Source organism: Crocodylus siamensis, chromosome 9 (genome assembly GCF_052110815.1).
Source record: "Crocodylus siamensis isolate JL-2025a chromosome 9, ASM5211081v1, whole genome shotgun sequence".
In the NCBI taxonomy this organism is placed as follows: Eukaryota; Metazoa; Chordata; order Crocodylia; family Crocodylidae; genus Crocodylus; species Crocodylus siamensis.
In genome coordinates, this window is record NC_143403.1 from 33,187,190 (window position 1) to 33,206,153 (window position 18,964).

The 18,964-nt window shown below is 47.0% G+C and overlaps 1 pseudogene; it reads right to left on the bottom strand.

The window, feature by feature from the left end:
• Window positions 1-17,777, bottom strand: part of LOC149857287 (scavenger receptor cysteine-rich domain-containing protein SCART1-like) — a 54,078-nt pseudogene extending 36,301 nt beyond the window's left edge.
• Between the last annotated feature and the right edge of the window lie 1,187 nt (window positions 17,778-18,964).

The window sequence follows — 18,964 nt, forward strand, 5'->3', positions numbered from 1 at the left end:
CATCATGTCAACATACAAATTTGTCCCTGGGGAAACAATTGGGGAAAGCGGGGGCATAGGCCAGCGGCTAAGGCTACGCAACCTTGCTTTTTTCATTATGCAGATAACAACAAGGCACATTAAGATTCCCACCATATTTTTCCTTTTACTTTCTTGACTAATTTTCTGAGCTCTGATTAAGCCATCTCAGGAGCACTTGGAGATCACCAGTAGGTTCACAGCTTCACTTGCTGGCTTCTTGTTCCGAAGACGACTCAGCTTCCGGAGTGAGTTCGTCTTGGGAGTTGATGTCCTCTGACGCTTGTGGATGTCGTTTCACACGGGTATGGTGTATCCAACGGTCATGGCCAGCAATCTTTACAGCGGTGTGGGTTGTTAGAAGTACCTGGAAAGGGCCACTTCACCTCTTAGTCAAAGGTTCCTTTTTCCACCGCTGCACCAAGACCTAATCTCTCGGGGAGAAGTCATGTACCGGTACGTCTAAAGGCAGGCGCTGAAAGGAGCCTGCATACCTGTGAAGAGAAGACAAGACAGACTGCAAAGTAATAATGTATATATGAAGTTCACTATTACCTAATTCAAAAGTTACATTTTTTCGCATCCCAGGAGGTAAGACTCGAGGGGGCTTGCCAAACATAATTTCATATCGGGTCTATTTGAGACCCCGTCGGGGAGTGTTTCGAATGCTAGTAAGAGCGAGCGGCAATGCTTGAGGTCACTTAAGGCGTGTTTCAATACAGATTTTGGTGAGCAAAGTCTTTAAAGTCCTATTCATGTGTTTTACTTGTCCTGAACTCTGTGGTCTCCATGGTGTGTGTAGTTTCTAAGTAACCTTGAGAGTTTGCGCGACTTCTTGAACTATCTTTCCCACGAAGTGTTGTCCTTGATCTGACTCAATGGACTTAGGCAGGGAATACCGGGGAATGATCTCCTGCAACAAATACTTCACTACTGTAGCCGCAGTGGCAGTTCTGGTGGGCCAGGCCTCGACCCAACCAGAGAGCTGGTCTACCATGACAAGTAAAAACTCGTGATGTCCGGACCGTGGGAGCTCGGCAAAATCAATCTGCCATGCCTGTCCAGGGTACGCTGCCCAGGGTCTACCTCCCATTGGCACAGGGGGTTTCCTTCAAGGGTTTACTTTCTGGCATGTGATGCACTTGGTAGCAATGCGCTGAGCTTCTACATATAGCCCTGGGGCTACTGCTTGGCGGATCACTAGATCACCCATGGCCAAGCCTCCCATATGGGTTCTTGCATGGAGCTGTTGTAGCACCTCCTGGAGCAATGGCCTGGGTATCATAACTTTCCCTCCTGGTACTATCCACCACCCCTGGGAGTTTTTTTTTGCACAAGCTTTCTGTGCAAATTTATCTTCTTCAGGGGAATCCTGTGGGACTAAATCTTGGATGTCTGGCCATATGGCATGGGACATGGCCTGCTTGGATACTTCTTTTGCTTCTTCCTCAATAAATGCAGCTTCCTTTGCTGCTGCATCAGCCTTTGCATTTCCAAGCTTATGCTTTTCCTCAGCAGCCTTCCCATGGGCCTGCACATGAATGACTGCTACTTTTTTAGGCTGGTGGAGTGCCTCTAGTAGCTTGATAATCTGGGGGCCATTAGCAATCTTATTTCCAGAGGCCGTAATGAAACCCCTTTCTTTCCACAATAGTCCGTGCGCATGGACTGTAGAAAAAGCATAGCGAGAGTCAGTGTATATATTAACCCGCTGGTCTGTCCCCAGCTGTAATGCTCGGGTGAGCGCAGTGAGTTCCGTGGCCTGTGCCGACCATGAGCTTGGCAATGACTCCCTTCATACTACCTTATCCAAGGTTACCACTGCACATCTTGTTCGTCTTTTTCCATTGATGACAGAGCTGGAGCCGTCTATGAAGTATTCAACATCTGGGTCCTCAATTGGGTCCTCAGCAAGATCAGGTCGCACTTGCATAGTTTGATTCAGGACCTCAAGGCAGTCATGCATCAGTTTCCCTAGCTCAGGCAGCAAGGTTGCAGGGTTTAAGGCTGTAGTATGTTTGAAAGTAAGTCTTGGATTAGAGAGCAAAAATATTTCATACTGTGATTGTCTGGAGGGGTTAAGAAATTTTCCTCCCTCAGTCCCTAGGATCTGGGGAACTCCATGAGGAGTGAGTATTTCTATATCCGCACCCATGACTATCTTCTGGGCTTCTTCAACAACTACTGCTGTGGCTGCCACAGCCCAAAGACAGGCTGGCCACCCGAGTGCAACTGGATCTAGAACCTTTGAGTAATATCCCACGGGTCTCCAGGTCGGGCCCGATGGCTGTGTCAGCACCCCTGATGCAACCCCTCGATTCTCATGAACATACAGTCGATATGGCTTTTTACTATTTGGGATGGTCAGGGCAGGGGGCTGGGTTAATGCTGCTTTAAGCAGATCAAAGGCATGCTGCATTTCTTTATTCCATTTCCATTTAGTGAGACTGTTCTTAGTCAGGGAGTCATACAGTGGTCTAGCCTTCCCACCATAATCTGGTATCCATAGTCGACAGAACCCAGTTAGCCCTAGGAATGCCCGCAGCTCCTTGGGTGACTTGGGTGGGGTTAGACCTTGGATTGCCTGTATGCGATCTGCACTTAGGGCTCTGACTTCTTTTGAGAGCTTATATCCCAAAAATGTGACTTCAGGCTGACATATCTGGGCTTTCTCTCTAGAGACTTTATATCCTTTTTCCCCCAGAGTATTTAGGAGTGACCTGGTGGCTTCCTCGCAGAGCTGCAAGTTTGGGCTTGCAACTAACAGGTCATCCACATACTGGAGGAGAGTCACTGCGGGGTGTGATCCCTTCCACTCCTCCAAGTCCTTCTGAAGGGCAAGTCCAAAAATATGAGGGGCTGCTACGAATCCTTGTGGGAGAACTGTCCACATGAGTTGGGCTTTATGGAAGGTGTCTGGATCCTCCCATTCAAAAGCAAACAATTTTTGACTCTCTCGGTGAAGGGGAATAGAGAAGAAAGCATCTTTCAAATCTAGCACTGAAAATATTTCAGCTTCCCCCGGTACTTGTGTCAAAATCGTGTGAGGGTTCGGGACTACAGGATGGTCTGAAAGGACCTTCTTATTTACTGCCCGTAGGTCTTGGACCAGTCTGTATGAGACCCCATCTGCCTTCGGCACTCCAAGAATGGGGGTGTTATAGGGTGAGGACCCTTCCACTAGCCATCTGTACCTCTTGTATTTCACTATTAACGGCTTGAGTCCAGCTCTGGCCGCTTGGCTGAGTGGATACTGCTTTACCCGAACGGGCCCCTCCCCATCCTTGAGTACAATCCTTACCGGGGAGACGAACTTAGCTCGCGCAGGGGTTCCATCAGCCCGTATCGAGGGGTCTACTCCAGTCATGTGATTTTCTGGACTTACTGCAGGGCGCCGGTCCTCCAGGAGAGCCATCTGATAGTTCGAGCTCTGCTTGACAGGTAGCTGGACTACCATCTGATCGTCTCTGAAAAAGATCTCAGCTTGCAATTTTGTGAGTAAGTCCCGCCCAAGGAGTGCAACCGGGCAACTTGGAGAATACACAAAGGAGTGCTCGAGCAAATGGTCCCCCACTTTGGTGAGGAATGGTTTACAAACAGGGAGTCGGGATTGCGTTCCCTCAATCCCTTCCACAAGTACATGCTGTTCACTAGTTCTTGTACAGGGTTTTTTTTCTGGAATCATTGAAAATGTAGCCCCAGTATCCACCAAGGCTTCAAAGTTTTTGCCACCAACCTTAATGGTTACCATGGGATCTTTTCGGGCTCCAACCCGAAGGGTAGTGGTCTTAGATCCTTGTCCCCTTCATTCTGAATCCTCACCCTTGTCTTCTGCCCGCATGAGGTGACCTCTCGGTTCCCTATCTCTCTTCTCCTTCAACCTCGGGCATTCCCTCTTTTAGTGTTCTTTTTCTTTGCAATAAGCACAAACGTCTGCTCTCACTCTTTCTCCTTTCCCCTTCTGTATCCCAGCCTTTCCAGGGTTACCTCCAGTTATCGCAGCTGCTAGTGCTGCCATTTGTTGCTGAGCCTTTTTATCCTTCTTGCGCTCTTGCACTTGCTCACGATTCCCATACACCTTATATGCAATTTCCACCAGCTTTGAAATCGGTTTCCTTGCACCTCCCTCAGTTTTCTGTAACTTCTTACGGATATCAGCAGCAGATTGACCAATAAACATAAGATTTACCATGCGTTGATTATCTGGGGCTTTTGGATCCAGATCCGAAAATCTGCGAAACGCCTCATACAGCCTCCCAAGGAAAGCTGAGGGATCCTCCTCTCTTCCGTGTCTCACTTCATACAACTTAGACAGATTGGTAACTCGAGGCACTGCCTTTCCCATTGCTTCCACTATAATTCCTAGATACTGTGCACTCAGCTCTCTGCCTTCGGCAGTATGATTGTCCCACCTCGGCTCTTCTACAGGGAAGGTATCACGCAGAGTACGACCAGCAGCACTCTCTGACTTAACTCTGGCTGCCGCAATATGCTCCACTGTTTTTAACACTAATCTCCTCTTCTCCGGGGTTAGGAGGGTTTGGAGCATCATCTGGACATCAGCCCAAGTGGGTCGATGAGTCTGCCCAATAGATCGAAACAGGTCCCTCATCTTTTCAGGGTCTTCACGAAAAGAGGGGCTTTGATTCTTCCAGTTAAATAAATCTGAAGTGCTAAATGGGGTGTAGACAAAAGTTGCATTGCTTCTTCCCCAATAACCTCTCGCATCGGACAGTTCAGCACCGGCTGTGACTCTACAGGCTTGCGCAAATAATAACCCTTATTCCCTGATTCAGATGAGGCACTTGGCTGAGGCTCACGCTCTAACTCATTAGGTATGTTTTGGTACGTCGGTGGTGGTCTCTCTAAGGGAGGGGGCGGTGGTGCAGAAGGACTGGATGCCGAGGAGGTGTCTGACTCATCTTCGCTACCCGACAGGGCAACTGGAGCATGGGTCTGGTACTCAGCCAATTCAGAATCCCCCCCTCATTAGACTCAGGAAGTACAGGCGGCCCCCCCCGAGTCTTTTTCTTAACAAGCATCACATGAGACTTTGCTAAGTAATTCTTAATCCAAGGTGGCTGATTTTGAACCACCCACAACCAACAATCAATATAAGGAAACTGATTCCAATACCCATTCTGCATAACAATTTCATGGATAGCTATCACTTCTTTTAGCACAAAGGATCCTTTCGGGGTCCAGTGGACCCCAAATGTTGGCCACTCGAGTTGACAAAACTTAATTAAATCACTTTTTTTCATTTTTACTCTGTAATCGGCCGGCTTTGCAAACTTATTAAAATAACGTAATAAGCACCTTAGAGGGGTATCCATGTTGTTTTCTACATGGGAGCTAGCCGTACTCATTTTGCCTACAAGAGTGCACCCAAGGCACACCAAATACCAAAAAGTCCCTTACAGCAGATGATTTACCATGAGAGCTGAGCCTAGAGTTTCTCAGAGAACATGCACACCTCCTGCTCTGAACCTAGAACCAAATTGGGCAAAGGGAATTCATATACTCACTCAGATACCCCAGAGATCTCGATCCAAATTCCAAAATGTGTACTTGAAGACTCCAAAAAAACAAAATTTGCATAGGAGCCCTTAGTGTTCCGGATGTCCCGACTCACGCCTCGAGCCCCCCCTCAGGGCGAGCCAGAAAGAAAGGCTCGGCACGCAACCCCCCGGGGGGGCAGAGACGATGTGCCGACGAACTCCGGAGTCAGCCAAAGAGCCCCACGTTGGGCGCCAGGATTGAAGTAAAAAAAAATCTCTTGGTTTGTTTCTTTGGAGGCTCAATGAATATTAATGATTCTTCAGGCACACATTGTTGGTGATACAAAAGGGTATATATTTGCAAATAGGGTCAGAGAGAGAGACAAAAGATCAAACGCTGTGCCCGCGGAGAACACCCATCAGCAGGCTTTTATCCCCTCTCTTCTGAGCACGTGTACAGAAGCAGGAACTCTTACAACTTATTTTCGGTTCATACAAACATGCATGTGAATACATCACATCATACATCGCATGTGTATTATAATTAACTACTTAAGTATGCGAGGCGGATAGGCTTAATATGTATTAGCTTATTGCGCGTGCTTAGAAAGAACTCAAGGTTATACAAGGTTCAAGCCCAAGGCTAAGATGGCAATTACTCTTATCTTAGCCTAAGAAATGTGGGAGTCATGAAAGAAAGTGTGATTTAGTGTAACAAAGAGATAGTAAATTTGCAGAACAAAGAGAGAGTGATACCTTAGTACAAAGAGCCCTTAGTAGTTTTTTTCCCCTTCAATTTCCAAACCCCCCTTCTCTCACCAAGGAGACAAGGAGAGCTAAGCAGCTGTGTTTTTCTAAATCTGCTATTGATAATGCATTTTTAATAATATTTCTAACACCATTATGAAGACCCACACAATGCAGACAATTGTGAACATTCTGGAGCTGCGGAAAAGGTCCAGGTTTGCAGTGCACCTTCCTAGGCCAAAAAGCTGACCAGCATGTTGCAAAACATTGAGAATATTCTTGAGGTGGGGAAAGGCCACACATTTCCAGGCCAGTTTTGTTGGTGAGAAAGCTGACCTGCGATGTACAGAATTGCAGGCCAGCTTCCCAGACCAAACAAGACCCGCAGGGTGCAGAAAATTGCAATTAGTAATAAGGTTAGATTTTGGATACAGTCTATACAAGTGAATTTCTTATCACATGAGGAATTTGAACATGACCCCTGGGGAGTCAGGAGAAATCAAGATGGAGGCAGTCACATGGTCTGTGCTTGAGGATCCCAGTGCTGTGGTATCATTAAAGGTCTGTTCTCTCCCTCATTTCTAGTTAGTGATATTGACTGTGGGACTTATACCATTACAGGGGGGAAATGGATCCCAATGTGCAAGGCACATTCCTAGCCAAAATGCTGACCACAGGAGTGAAGAAAATTGCAAAAATTCTTGGTTTGCAGAAAAGGGCTCAGATCTTCAGGGCAGCTTCCTGGCCCAAAACTTTGGTCAAAGGGTGCAGAACATTGGGAATATTCTTGAGGTGGGGAAAAGGGCCCAAATTTGCAGGGCAGACTTCTGGGCCAAAATGCTGGTGAAAACATTGTGAAAATTCTTGAGACTGCATAAAATACCATAGATTTGCATTGTAGCGTCCCAAGCCAAAACGCTGACCTGTGGAGTGTAGAAAATTGGGCAAATTCTTGCACTGGGGAATAGGGCACAGATTTGCAGGCCAGATTCCTGAGCCCAAAGGCAGACCTGCGGATTGCAGAATATAGTGAAAATTCTGTGGAGGGGGAAAGACTCCAGATTGACAGGGCAGATTCCTGAGCCAGAGTGCTTAATTGCAGACTGCTGAAATTAGTGAAAATTCTGTGGAGGGGAAAGGGGCCCAGATTTGTAGACCAGCTTCCTGGGCCAAAAGACTGGACTGCAGGGTGCCAAAAATTGCAAAACTTCTTGCAGTGTGGGAAAGGCCTCAGATTTGGAGAACCTGAAAGCTGAAATCCTTGTCCCGGGGAAAATTGTGAAAATCCTTGTCCTCAGGAAAGGGACCCAGATTTGTAGGTCAGCTTTCTGGGCCAGAGTGCTGACCCACAGAGTGCACAAAATTACAGAAATTCTTGTCCTGGGGAAAAGATTCTAGGTTTGCAATCCAGCTTCCTGGGCCAAACTGCTGACCCATGGGGGACACAAAATTGCTAAAATTCTTGAACTGGGGAAAAGGACCCAGATTTGCAGTGCACCTTCCTGGGCCAAATGGCGGACCCATGGGGTGCATAAAATTTTGAAAATGTTTATACTTGGGAAAAGGCCCCAGATTTGCAGGCCTGCTTTCTGGGCCAGAATGCTGACCAGAGGGTTTTTCAAAATTGTGAAAATCCTTGTCCTGGGGAAAAGGGCCCAGATATACCGGTCAGCTTCCATGGCCAGAATGAAGATTCCTGGGATACACAAAATGTGAAAATCCTTGTTCTGGAAAAGGGCTCAATTATGCAAGCAGACAAGTTTCTTTGTGTGAATCTGATGTATTTTATTAGACCAACTTAAATAATTGTGTTGCAAAAAGCGGTTCGTTTCTTTGGAGGCCTGCAAAGATCACAGACGCACAAACATCAGCCGGCACAAAAGGATGTATTTGTTTGCAAACAAGGTCAGAGTGGGGCATTGATGCCCAAATCAGCTTCTGACCAACTAATTGTGTTTGCAAGTGGAATTATCTTCTCTCTCCTGAGCACGTGTGCAGACACCGGAACTCTTACAGCTACTTCCGTTTCATACAAGCATACATGTAGTTACATCATTACATACATCGCATGTGTAGTATAATTACCTACTTAAGTATGCGGGGCGGAGGGGTAAATATGTAACAGCTTATTAAGCATGCCCAAAAACTACAACAGTTCGCCAAAAGTTCATACCCCAAGGCCACAGTCAATTGAATTCCAGCTTCTGTAATCAGCATGAGAAAGGCTAAGGCGGGACTGGGGGAGAAAGGAGACTTGGGCAGTATTTCTTTCTTATCAGGTGCAAGATGGAAGCTGCGCATTTCTAACAATTGGAAAACAATTATTAAGCAAGCGTTCGGGTTCAAAAACCCTTCATCAGGCTAAGGAAGTTTCAGCAGTCGGTGTGTGCTCTTCCTGGATGGAAAGAAAAGTAAAGAAGCCAGAGGCGGGGCTGGTATGCATACAGGACAGGCAGTCAGTGAAAATGTAGATTGAGGAGTCAATGGGTGAGAGACAGGTGTGGGGTCGGGGGGAGGGAAGAGAAAGAAGGGGGATGAATAGTGGAGAGATACCTAGGGAGTCAGATGTCAGGCAGGTTATAATGTGTCACAAATCCAATGTCCATATTTAGTCCATGATTTTTAGTATCCAGGAGGTTGATGAAGTGCAGTTCATAGGCTCATCTCTGGGAAGTGTTTTGTAAGTTTCCTTTGAGGATCAGGGCTGAGAGATTGGAGAGAGAGTAGTTTTCTTGTGAGAAATGTGCCCCGCCGGTAATTGGGTATTCCTGTCTTTGATAGATTTCCGGTGTGCATTCATCCTGGTGCACAGTTGTTGTTTGGGCATTTGCTGGGGCCAAATGCTTACCTATGGGGTGCAGAACTTTGCGAAAATACTTGTATTGGTGAAAAGGGGCCCTCATTTGCAGAGCAGCTTCCCAGGGCAAACTGCTGACCAATGGGGTGGAGAAAATTGTGAACATGCTGGCGGTTGAGATGTGGCTTCAGATTTGCAGAGCACATTCCTGAGTCAAATGCCTGAACCACAGGGTGGAGAAAATTGAGAATATTCTTGCAGTGGGGAAAAGGGCATAGATTTGCACAGCAGTTTCCTGGGTGGAAACACTGACCCGCAGGTTGCAAAACATTGGAAATATTCTTGATGTGTTCAAAATGCCCCCAATTTTTGTGGCAGCTTCGACAGTGGAAACTGGCGTACAGGTTACACACAATTGTTGGAAATTCCTGCGATGGGGAATAGGGCAGAGTTTTGCAGGCCTGCTTCCCAGACCACAATGCCTGCCCACAGGATGCAGAAAATTGTAAAAATCATTGTCCTGTGGAAAATTGTTGTTTCTGGGTGCAGACAATTGCAAAAATCCTTGTCCCCTGGAAAAGGGTCCAGATTTGCAGGCTAGTTTCCAGGGCCAGAATCCTGACACACAGGGTTCACAAAATTGTGAAAATCCTTGTCCTAGGGGAATAGGCCCCAGACTTGCAGCTCAGCTTCCCAGGCCAGAGCACTGAACTGTGTTGTGTAGTAAAAAGAAAAAATCCTTGTCCTGGGAAAAGAGCCCAGATACCTGGTGCAGCTTCCCAGGCCAAAAGTCTGAACTGCATCATACAGAAAATTGTGAAAATCCTTGTCCTCAGAAAAGGGACCCAGATTTGCAGGTCAGCTTCCTGGGCCAGAATGCTGCTTCATGGAGTTCAGAAAATAGTGGGATTCAAAACATTGCAAAATTCTTGAGGTGGGGAAAAGATCCCAGGTTTGCACCGTAGCTTCCTGGACCAAGTGGCTGACCCATGGCATGCAGAAAATTGTGAAAATTCTTGCAGTGGGGAAAAGGGCCCAGATTTGCAGGCCTGCTAATTTACCAGGCCAAACTGCTGAACTGCGGGGTGCACAAAATAGCAAAAATTCTTGTCCTGGGGAAAAGTGCCCAGATTTGCAGAGCAGCTTCCTGGGCCAAAAGACTGACCAGAGGTGTGCAGAACAATGAGAAAATTCTTGCACCAGAGAAAAGAGATCATATCTGCAAGGAAGCACCCCTTGGACAAAATGCAGACAATTGCAAAATTTCCTGTCTTCAGAAAAAGGCCCCAGATTTGCAGGGCAGCTTCCTGCACCATAACACTGACCCACAGGGTACACACAATTATGAAAATCATTGTCCTGGGAAAAGGGCTCAGATTTGCAAGTCATCTTCCCAGGGGAAAAATTACCTTTGAGGTAGTGAAAATTATGAAAATTTGCAGTGGAGAAATGGGTCCAGATTTGCTGGGTGGCTTGCTGGGCCAAAACTGTGTCCTGCAGTGTGCATAGAATAGCAAAAAGTCTTGTGGAAAGGAAAATGCCTCAGATTTCCAGGGCGGCTTTCTGGGTCAAAATGAAGACCTATGGGTTTGATATGAAAATCGCGGTTCGTTTCTTTGGAGGCTCACGAATAATAATTCCTCAGGCACACATTGTTAGCAACACAAAGGATATATTTGCAAATAGGGTCAGAGTGAAGACAAAAGACCACTCTGCCCCCGAGGAGAACTCTTAGCTGGCTTTTATCCCTTCCCTCCTGGGCATGTGTGCAGAAGCAGGAACTCTTACAACTCATTTCCGGTTCATACAAACATACATGAAATGACGTTACGTCATCCATCGCATGTGCATTATAATTAACTACTTAAGTATGCGGGGCGGATAGGCATATATGCATTAGCTAATTACGCATGCTTAGAAAGCTCTCCAGGTTACCAAAAGTTCAAATCCTTCTCTTTCTCAAGGACACAATTAAATTGAATTACAGCTTCTGTAATCTACATAAGAAAGCAGAGGGAGTGTGTGATTTAGTGTTACAAAGAGATAGTAAGTTGAAGGAGAAGGAGGGAAATGTCCTTGGTGGTGTTTCTCCTTATCAGGTACAAGATACAAACTGTGTAGTTCTAACAACACTCTATTTATTATGCATTTTTAATAATATTTCTAACAGGTTGGCCAAAATAATGAAAATCCTTGTCCTGGGAAAAGGGCCTGGATTTGCAGGGCAGCTTCCTGGGCCAAAATGCTGAACAGCAACGTACATAACATTGTAAAAATTTTTGCACTGGGGAATAGGGCACAAATTGGCAGGCCTGCTTCTAGGCAAAAACGATGATCTGTGGGGTGCAAAACATTGGCTTCAGAATCTTCACTGTTAATCTGGACCCATACCCTAACTGCAAGAATTTTTTGCAAAGGGCAGAACTGGGAGCTGCAGCAAATTGCATAAATCCTTCTCCTGAGACAAAGGGATCAGAATTCCAGTGTAGCTTTTTGGGTCATAATGAAGATGTGCAGCATGCAGACAATAGCTAAAATTCTACTGGTGTGGAAAAGGGCTAGGTTTGCAGCACAGCTGCCCAGGCCAAAATGCTGACCAGCCATTCTTGGAGTGGGGAAAGACCCCACATTTGCAGGAAGGCTTTGTGGCTGAGAATGCTGACATTGAAATATTAAATGTTGCACAAATGCTGTACATTGAATTGTTAAAAATCTTGCACTGGGGAATAGGGCACAGATTTGCAGAACTGCTTCCCAGGCCAAAACCGTGACCAGCAGGGTGCAGGAAAATTGGAAAAATTCCTGCAGTGGAGAAATTAGGTCCAGATTTCCTAGGCAGAGGGTCCAGATTTGCAGGCCAGCTTCCCAGACCAAACGATGACCTGCAGGCTGCAGAAAACTGCAATTAATAATAAGGGTTAGACTTTGGAGGCAGTCCTTACAAGCAAATGTCTTATCACCTGAGGAATTTGAACATGACCCCTCGGGAGTAAGGCGAAATCAAGAGGGAGGCAGTCACATAGTCTGTGCTGGAGGAACCCAGCATTGTGGTATCATTAAAGTTCTGTTCTGTCCCTCATTTCTAGCTGTTGATATTCACAGCAGGACCTAAATCATTACGGGGGGAAAATGGGTCCAGATTTGCAAGGCACCTTCCTGGCCAAAATGTTGACCCATGGTGTGCAACAAAATGGGAAGATTTGTGTGTTGTGGAAAAGGACCCAGATTTGAAGGGCAGGATAATGGGTGAAAATGCTGGTGAAAACATTGCAAAAATACTTGAAGTTGCATAAAGTGCCATAAATTTGCAACGCAGCTTTCCAGGCCAAAATGCTGACCCATGGGGTGCAGAAAATTGGGGAAATTCTTGTACTGGGGAATAGGGCACAGATCTGCAGTAGACCTGTGCAAGTCGGCAGTGATCTGATCCAGCTTCGGATCAGGCCACTTTGGATGGCCACGATTTGATCCGGAGCTCTGGACCGGGTTTCCTCCTCAGTCTGGCCGAAGTGGCTCCGAAGCTTTGGAGCCTCGTCAGAGATCTGGCCATAGGGTATAATGGGGAATCAATGAAATATCTGTAACTTTTTTGTTTTTTTGTCCAATTTGGATGAAACTTACACCGATGGCAGCCTCTGCAGAGACCATGAAATCTGCCAAATTTCAAGAAGGTCGGTGCAGCAGTTTGGGGGAAACTGTACCCCAAATTCTTGAAAGCAAAACTCCTGTCATGTCTAAGTGTTACAACGCAGGGGGGTCAAAACTGCAGGGGTGGTAGCTCTTACTGAGCCCACAAAGCCTGTCAAGTTTCAAGGAGATCGGTATGAGGGTTTTGGGGGGAACTGCATCTCAAGTTGCGGACAAGTAAAACTTGTGCCATGGGTGACACTGCATGTGTTCAGGCTCAGCGGGATGACAGCTGCAGGGATGGTGGCCCCTGCTGTGGCCACGACACCTGCCAGCTGTGGAGAAGATCAGTGCAGGGGGGTTTTGGAGCCCTGCACTCCTAGGTGCTGACAGGCAAACTCCTGCCAAGACTGTGTCTGTCCTGGGGCAGTTGATTGTCTGTATTGATTCTTTCCTCTCCTTAGCCTGGTTTTGTAGCTGCTAATTGATGCTCCTTCAGTCATTATGCAGTAGCTAGGTCCTGTGTATTGAGCTGTTCCTGAGTGAATCATGATTGATCGATTGGTAACTGGTAACTTAGCAGCCAGGCCTGCAGCATCTCCCCTCCCTGCCCCGAGACAGAGAAAGTCAGTCCCACAAGCACCCATGGCATGAGTTTTGCTTGTCTGCAGCTTGAGGGGCAGTTCCCCCCAAACCTCTGCATTGATCTTCTTGAAACTTGGCAGAATTTGTGGCCTCAGTAAGAGGTACCACCCCTGCAGTTTTGAACCCTCTGTGTTGTAACACATAGACATGACAGGAGTTTTGCTTTTAAGAATTTGGGGTGCCATTTCCCCCAAACCCCTGCACTAATCTTCTTGAAATTTGGTAGGCTTCATCCTGTTTTCAGTGTCTACCAATCCTGAAACTTTCATCTCAATTGGACAAAAAACAACAAAGTTCTAGATATTTTATTGTTTCCCCATTATACCCTATGGCCGGATCTCCGCAGTGGCTCCAAAACTCTTCGGAAGCTTCAAACCACTTTGAGAAGCTGAACAAGGCCAGCACTTCAACCTGGATGTGCTGCTTCAGACTCCAAAGCATCCGAAGCTTCTCTGGATCCGAAGCTCTGTCCAAAGCCTTGCACAGCCCTAATTTGCAGGCTTTCTTCCCAGGCTAAAACAATGGGTGGATAAAAATGCTAAAAATATTGCAGTGGGGAAGTGGGTTACAGATTTCCAGGCCAGATTCCTAGCCCAAAGGCAGACCTGGGGGTGTAGACAACTGTGAAAATTCTAGTCCTGGAGAAAAGGGACTAGATTTGAAAGCCAGATTCTCGGGCCAGAATTGTGAAGACGCTTGTCTTTGGGAAAAGGGCCCAGATTTGCAGGGTAGCTTTGCAGAGCAAACACTGACTCGCCGGGTCCAGAAATTTGCAGAATACTTGTCCTTGGGAAAAGGTTCTAGATTAGCAGGCCATCTTTCTGAGCCAAAACGCTGACCAGGCATGTGCAAAAAATTGTGAAAATCGTTGCTGTGTAGAAAAGGGATTAGATTTCCAGGTCAGCTTCCGAGGCCAAAATGCTTACAAAATTGTGAAGATCAGATGGACAAAATTCTGAAAATCCTTGTCCTTGGGAAAAGGGCCCAGCTTGGCAGGGAAGCTTCCTGGCCCCAAATGCACAGGGATTCAGGCCTGCAAAATTGTGAAAATCCCTGTCCTGCAGAAAAGGGCTCAGTTTTACAGGGCAGGTTCTTGGCTTGCAATGCCTATGTTGGCTCCACAGAATTATGAATATACTTGTTCTGGGGAAAAGCGACCAGTGTGGAAAAGGGCTCAGATTTGCAGGTCAGCTTCCTGGGCCAAAATGCGTACAAAATTGTGAAAATCGGATACAGAAAACTGTGAAAATCCTTGTCCTGGGGAAAAGGGCCCAGCTTGGCAGGGCAGATCCCTGGACCCAAATGCTAACCCACGGTGCACAGAAAAATTGCAAAAATCCTTGTCTTGGGGAAGGGGCCCCATTTTTTAGGGCAGCTGGCTGCCTTGCAATGCCTATGTGGGCTGCACAGAATTATGAATATGCTTGTCCTCAGAACAGCTAACAGATTTTCAGTGCAGATTCCTCGGCCAAAACACTGACCCACAGGGTGTGTGCACACAAGCGTGCAGATGCCTCTTGCCACGTCTCAAACCCCTTTGAGGCAGAGCAACAGCCATGTGAGGGAACATAAAAATGTTCCCTGTGCAGCAAACTTGCAGCATGGGGAGAAAATTAGACCCTTGAATATCCAGGGGTCTAAAAAAATCAACATTTAAAAAAGTTGCCTGAGGCAACTGGAGGCTGCGTCCTTCATCCAGATGCTCCAGTGGCCACAGCATCTCTGTTTGGCCCTTGCCCTAATGCTGAAACACACAGCCAGCCAGACTGCATGTTTCAGCACCAGGGCTCTGGGGCCGGTGAGTAAGGGGTCAGGGGGGCTGGAGGAGGGGGAGGGGACCACAGGAGGACCCAATGGCCCCGCCCACTTCTCCAGCCCTTCCCAAGGCCCCTGGCCCCTGCCAGGACTGGCACCTCCCCCCGCCAGCCCCCCAGAGGCCTCCCAACCCCTCCTGGGGCTGATCCCTCCTCCCACCAGCCCTCTAAGGCCCCTGACCCCTTCCCTAGCTGTCCCCATCCCCCTAACCCTCCCCAATCCCTGGCCCCCCACCCCATACTTAAAAAAAAATGAAAAAAATCCCAGCACTTACCAGCAGTTGGAGCTGTTGTCTGTCTGACTGGGGCCCCGCCTGCACAGTGCAGGGCAGGCTGACAACCCCAGTAGCCCCAGCCTGAGCCCTTCTGCCCCCCACTGTCCTGTGCTGCCTGGGGGCCTCTGCCAGGAGGCCCTGGAGCCCCCCCCCCCCCATGCTTCTAAGGTAAGCAGAGGCTTTTTTCCCATTTTTTTCTGGTTTTTTTTTCTCATTTTTTTTTTAAGTGATGGTGCCTGGGGTTGTAGGGGCAGCTATGCAGGCCTGGGGGTGCAATTTGGGTGGGTGAGGATGGGTGGGGCAGCCATTGGGAGGTCTGGGGGGAGTGGGGCAGCCATTGTGGGGCAGCAGCAACTGGTGGGGGATGGGGCCAGGTGGGGCAGCAATTGGGGGGCTGGGATGGGGCATGTGGGCCTTGCAAGGGGGGGTGGTAGCCCCTGTGGGGGCCATTTTGCCCCTGTTGGGGGCTCATACCCCTTGTGTGGGGGTTCAAGTGAGAGTGTGAGAGTGAGAGTGCTGAACCCCCTGTTGGGGGGCTGAACCTCTTGTTTGGGCACAAGGGTTAGTGTCTCCAGGTAGTGGCTGGGCCCCAGAAGCTCCTGAGAGCTACTAGCCCTGAGTTACTTGCCAGGGTGGCATTTTATACTGCTGGGGCCAGGACAGGGTAGCTTATATTCCTGGGGACAGCACAGGTGCTGGCCCTGGGCTCTAGCTCCCCCTGTCTGAAGATCCAGTAGGAGCCAGGCAGGGTTATTGTGCCCCAAGTGGCACAATTTGCTCCACAACAAAGTGAATGTCCAAGCACATGCACTGAAGCAAAAAGCCCTGGCTCAAATTTGCACATCTTCTATTTGAGCTGCTGCAAGTGCACATGCTTGCGTGTGTGGGCGCACCCACAGGGTGCAAAAAATAGTGAAAATCTTTGTTCTGGGGAAAGGGCCCAGATCTACAGGGCAGCTTCCTGAGCCAATGGACTGAACAAAACTGAACCAAAGGGTTCACAAAATTGTGAAAATTCTTGTCCTGGGAAAAGGATTCAGATTTGTCATAAAACTTCCCGGACCATAATGACTACCCACGAGATGCTGAAAATTGTGAAAATTCTTGTCCTGGGTAAAGAAGGACCAGTTTGATGGTCAGCTTTCCAAGTCACAATGCTGGCATGCAGGGTGCAGAAAATTCCTAAAATCCTTGTCCTGGGGAAAAGGGCCCAGATTTGTAGCATGCTGACACCTGGGGTGCACAAAACTGAAAATGCTTGTCCTGGGCAAAAGTGGCCAGATTTATAGGTCAGTTTCCTGGCCCAGAATGCTGTCTGGTGGGGTTCAGGAAATGGCAAAAATTCTTGTCCTGGGAATAGGGCCCAAATATGTAGGGTAGGTTCCTGGGCCAAAACACTGATGTACTGGGTGCAGAAAATTGCAGAAATCCTTGTCCAGGGGAAAAGAACCCATCCAGCAATTTTCAGGCTGCTGAAAATTGTGTAAATAATTGTCCTTGGGAAAACATCCCAAATTCGTAAGTCAGCTTCCCACCTCAGAATGCTGATGAAGGAGAAAAGCAAGCCACAGGAAGTGTGGCTTACTGAGATGGGGAAGTGCTACTTACCTGCCTTTTGGGGAGTTAGATTTGGGCCTATGAATAAGGCTTGCTTGCTTGGTTGCAATTATTAGGAACTGTAACAAGGACTGCTAAATGGCAATCATATTATTGAGCTGGCAGCAGGGAGCCCTTATTGTGCAACACTGTGCAAACAACTTGACCTTGAGGTCAAGTCTCAGGACTGGAGCTCATTAAAGTAGGGAGCAGAGGTGGAAAATGCACAACTCCATGGGTCTGTAAGTACCTGCTGTGCATCTGTTGCCTGAGTACCTTGAATGATTAACAATGTCTAGTGAATATTACATCTTTCCACTAACCATACACCACCACAGTTGCAGACCATTTCTTGGCCATTATATTGGCAGCCATGCAGGTGTAGTTCCCAGAATTAGACAGACAGGCCTGGCGGGAGATGAGATTATGATCTGCCCTGGTGTCAATGTTCTCATCGAGGTTGGAATCAATAGGCTTCTTATTCTTAAGCCATTCCACCTAGTGGGAAGGAAAATGAAAAGAGAATGATTCAGGGAAAGGAAAGATTCACAGAAAAACATGGCATGGAAATATACTGACATCCCACAAAAGTTATGAATTTATATTTATGGGGAGTCTTGCTAAATACTTATGAGAATGTTTCTGAAACTAATGGCAACTTCAAAATAAAACTATTTTGTGTGCAACTATCATTTACTGGACCACATAACTTGTCTACATAGTCATAAAAGATAGCTGCATTTGACAGTGCTGCCATCGGTACTCCCTGCTGCTGCATAGTTTCCTACTCTGTCACAGATATCACAGTGTGGGCAGCCATTTTTCCATTAGTTTCTCAAACACCCTCATATATTATGTTAACAACTAATGCTGTGGTTGCTGCAAATGGTAGCACCCATGGGATAAGGCTCTACATAAACAGGAGACAGAATCTGTACCCTACAGATACTTCTGGTCAAGAGAGAGGAACAAATGAAGAGACATGAGAAATAAAAGTTATAAGCAATGGAATACTGCAAAACTGTTAAATAACATGGATTGTAGGAGGAGAGGACTATTTTTTTCCCCATTTTATAGAGGGCCAGAAGCAGTGAGGAAGGCAGTAAGGAAAAGAAAAGAAGCAAAGCAATATTCCCATATCATTGCATTTTTGCTGATGGATACTTGGACATCTGCAATATCTTTGGAACAAGGAGGGGCAGAGAGACAGACCCAATATTTTCCAAGGTAGCTTATGCCCTAGTGGGAACTGGAGGAACAAGCCTTAAAAATCAAATCAGATTCTTAATTGATTTCTCTTTGCACCTATCTGTCTAATCAATATTTTTCTTGAATCTATACTGTACATTCAACTTCCTCTAAAATTATTACCATATTTCCTCAACTACAAGACAAAGTGCCCCCCCCACACACACACTAATCAGCATAGGGGGAAAAACCCTTTGTCTTTCATTTGCATACAAGAAGAAGTCACTAAATACATTGTTTATCATTAAACTGCTAACAAAAGCAGCATTTGCTCAGCAATGGAAACCAACTATGAAGGTGGTTAAATGCAGCCAACAATGAGCATGACTATAAAACATATGGCCCATATTAGGCAAACGTGCTGATGGAAACCTTTTGTGTGTGTGTGTGTGTGTGTGTGTGTCCCTTAAAGAAATGGGTGGGTGTTCCCTCCACAGGAAACTGGCACCAGGCCTGGAGATACTGCAATACTAGGCTGGCATTGGGAGGGCACCATCCCAAAAATATTTAGCATTGGGAATCCAAAAAAAAGATGACAAAGCTGGTAGGGAAATACAAATCGCCTGAGCGAGGGACTAACAATAGAGGGATGGGGGTGAGGAGGGGAATGCAACTAGGTTACAGGAGATACAAAGTTAGCCATCTAAGCCCAGGGGTAGGAAATGGGGGGAAGGGGGAAGGGGAGGGTGGGGGTTT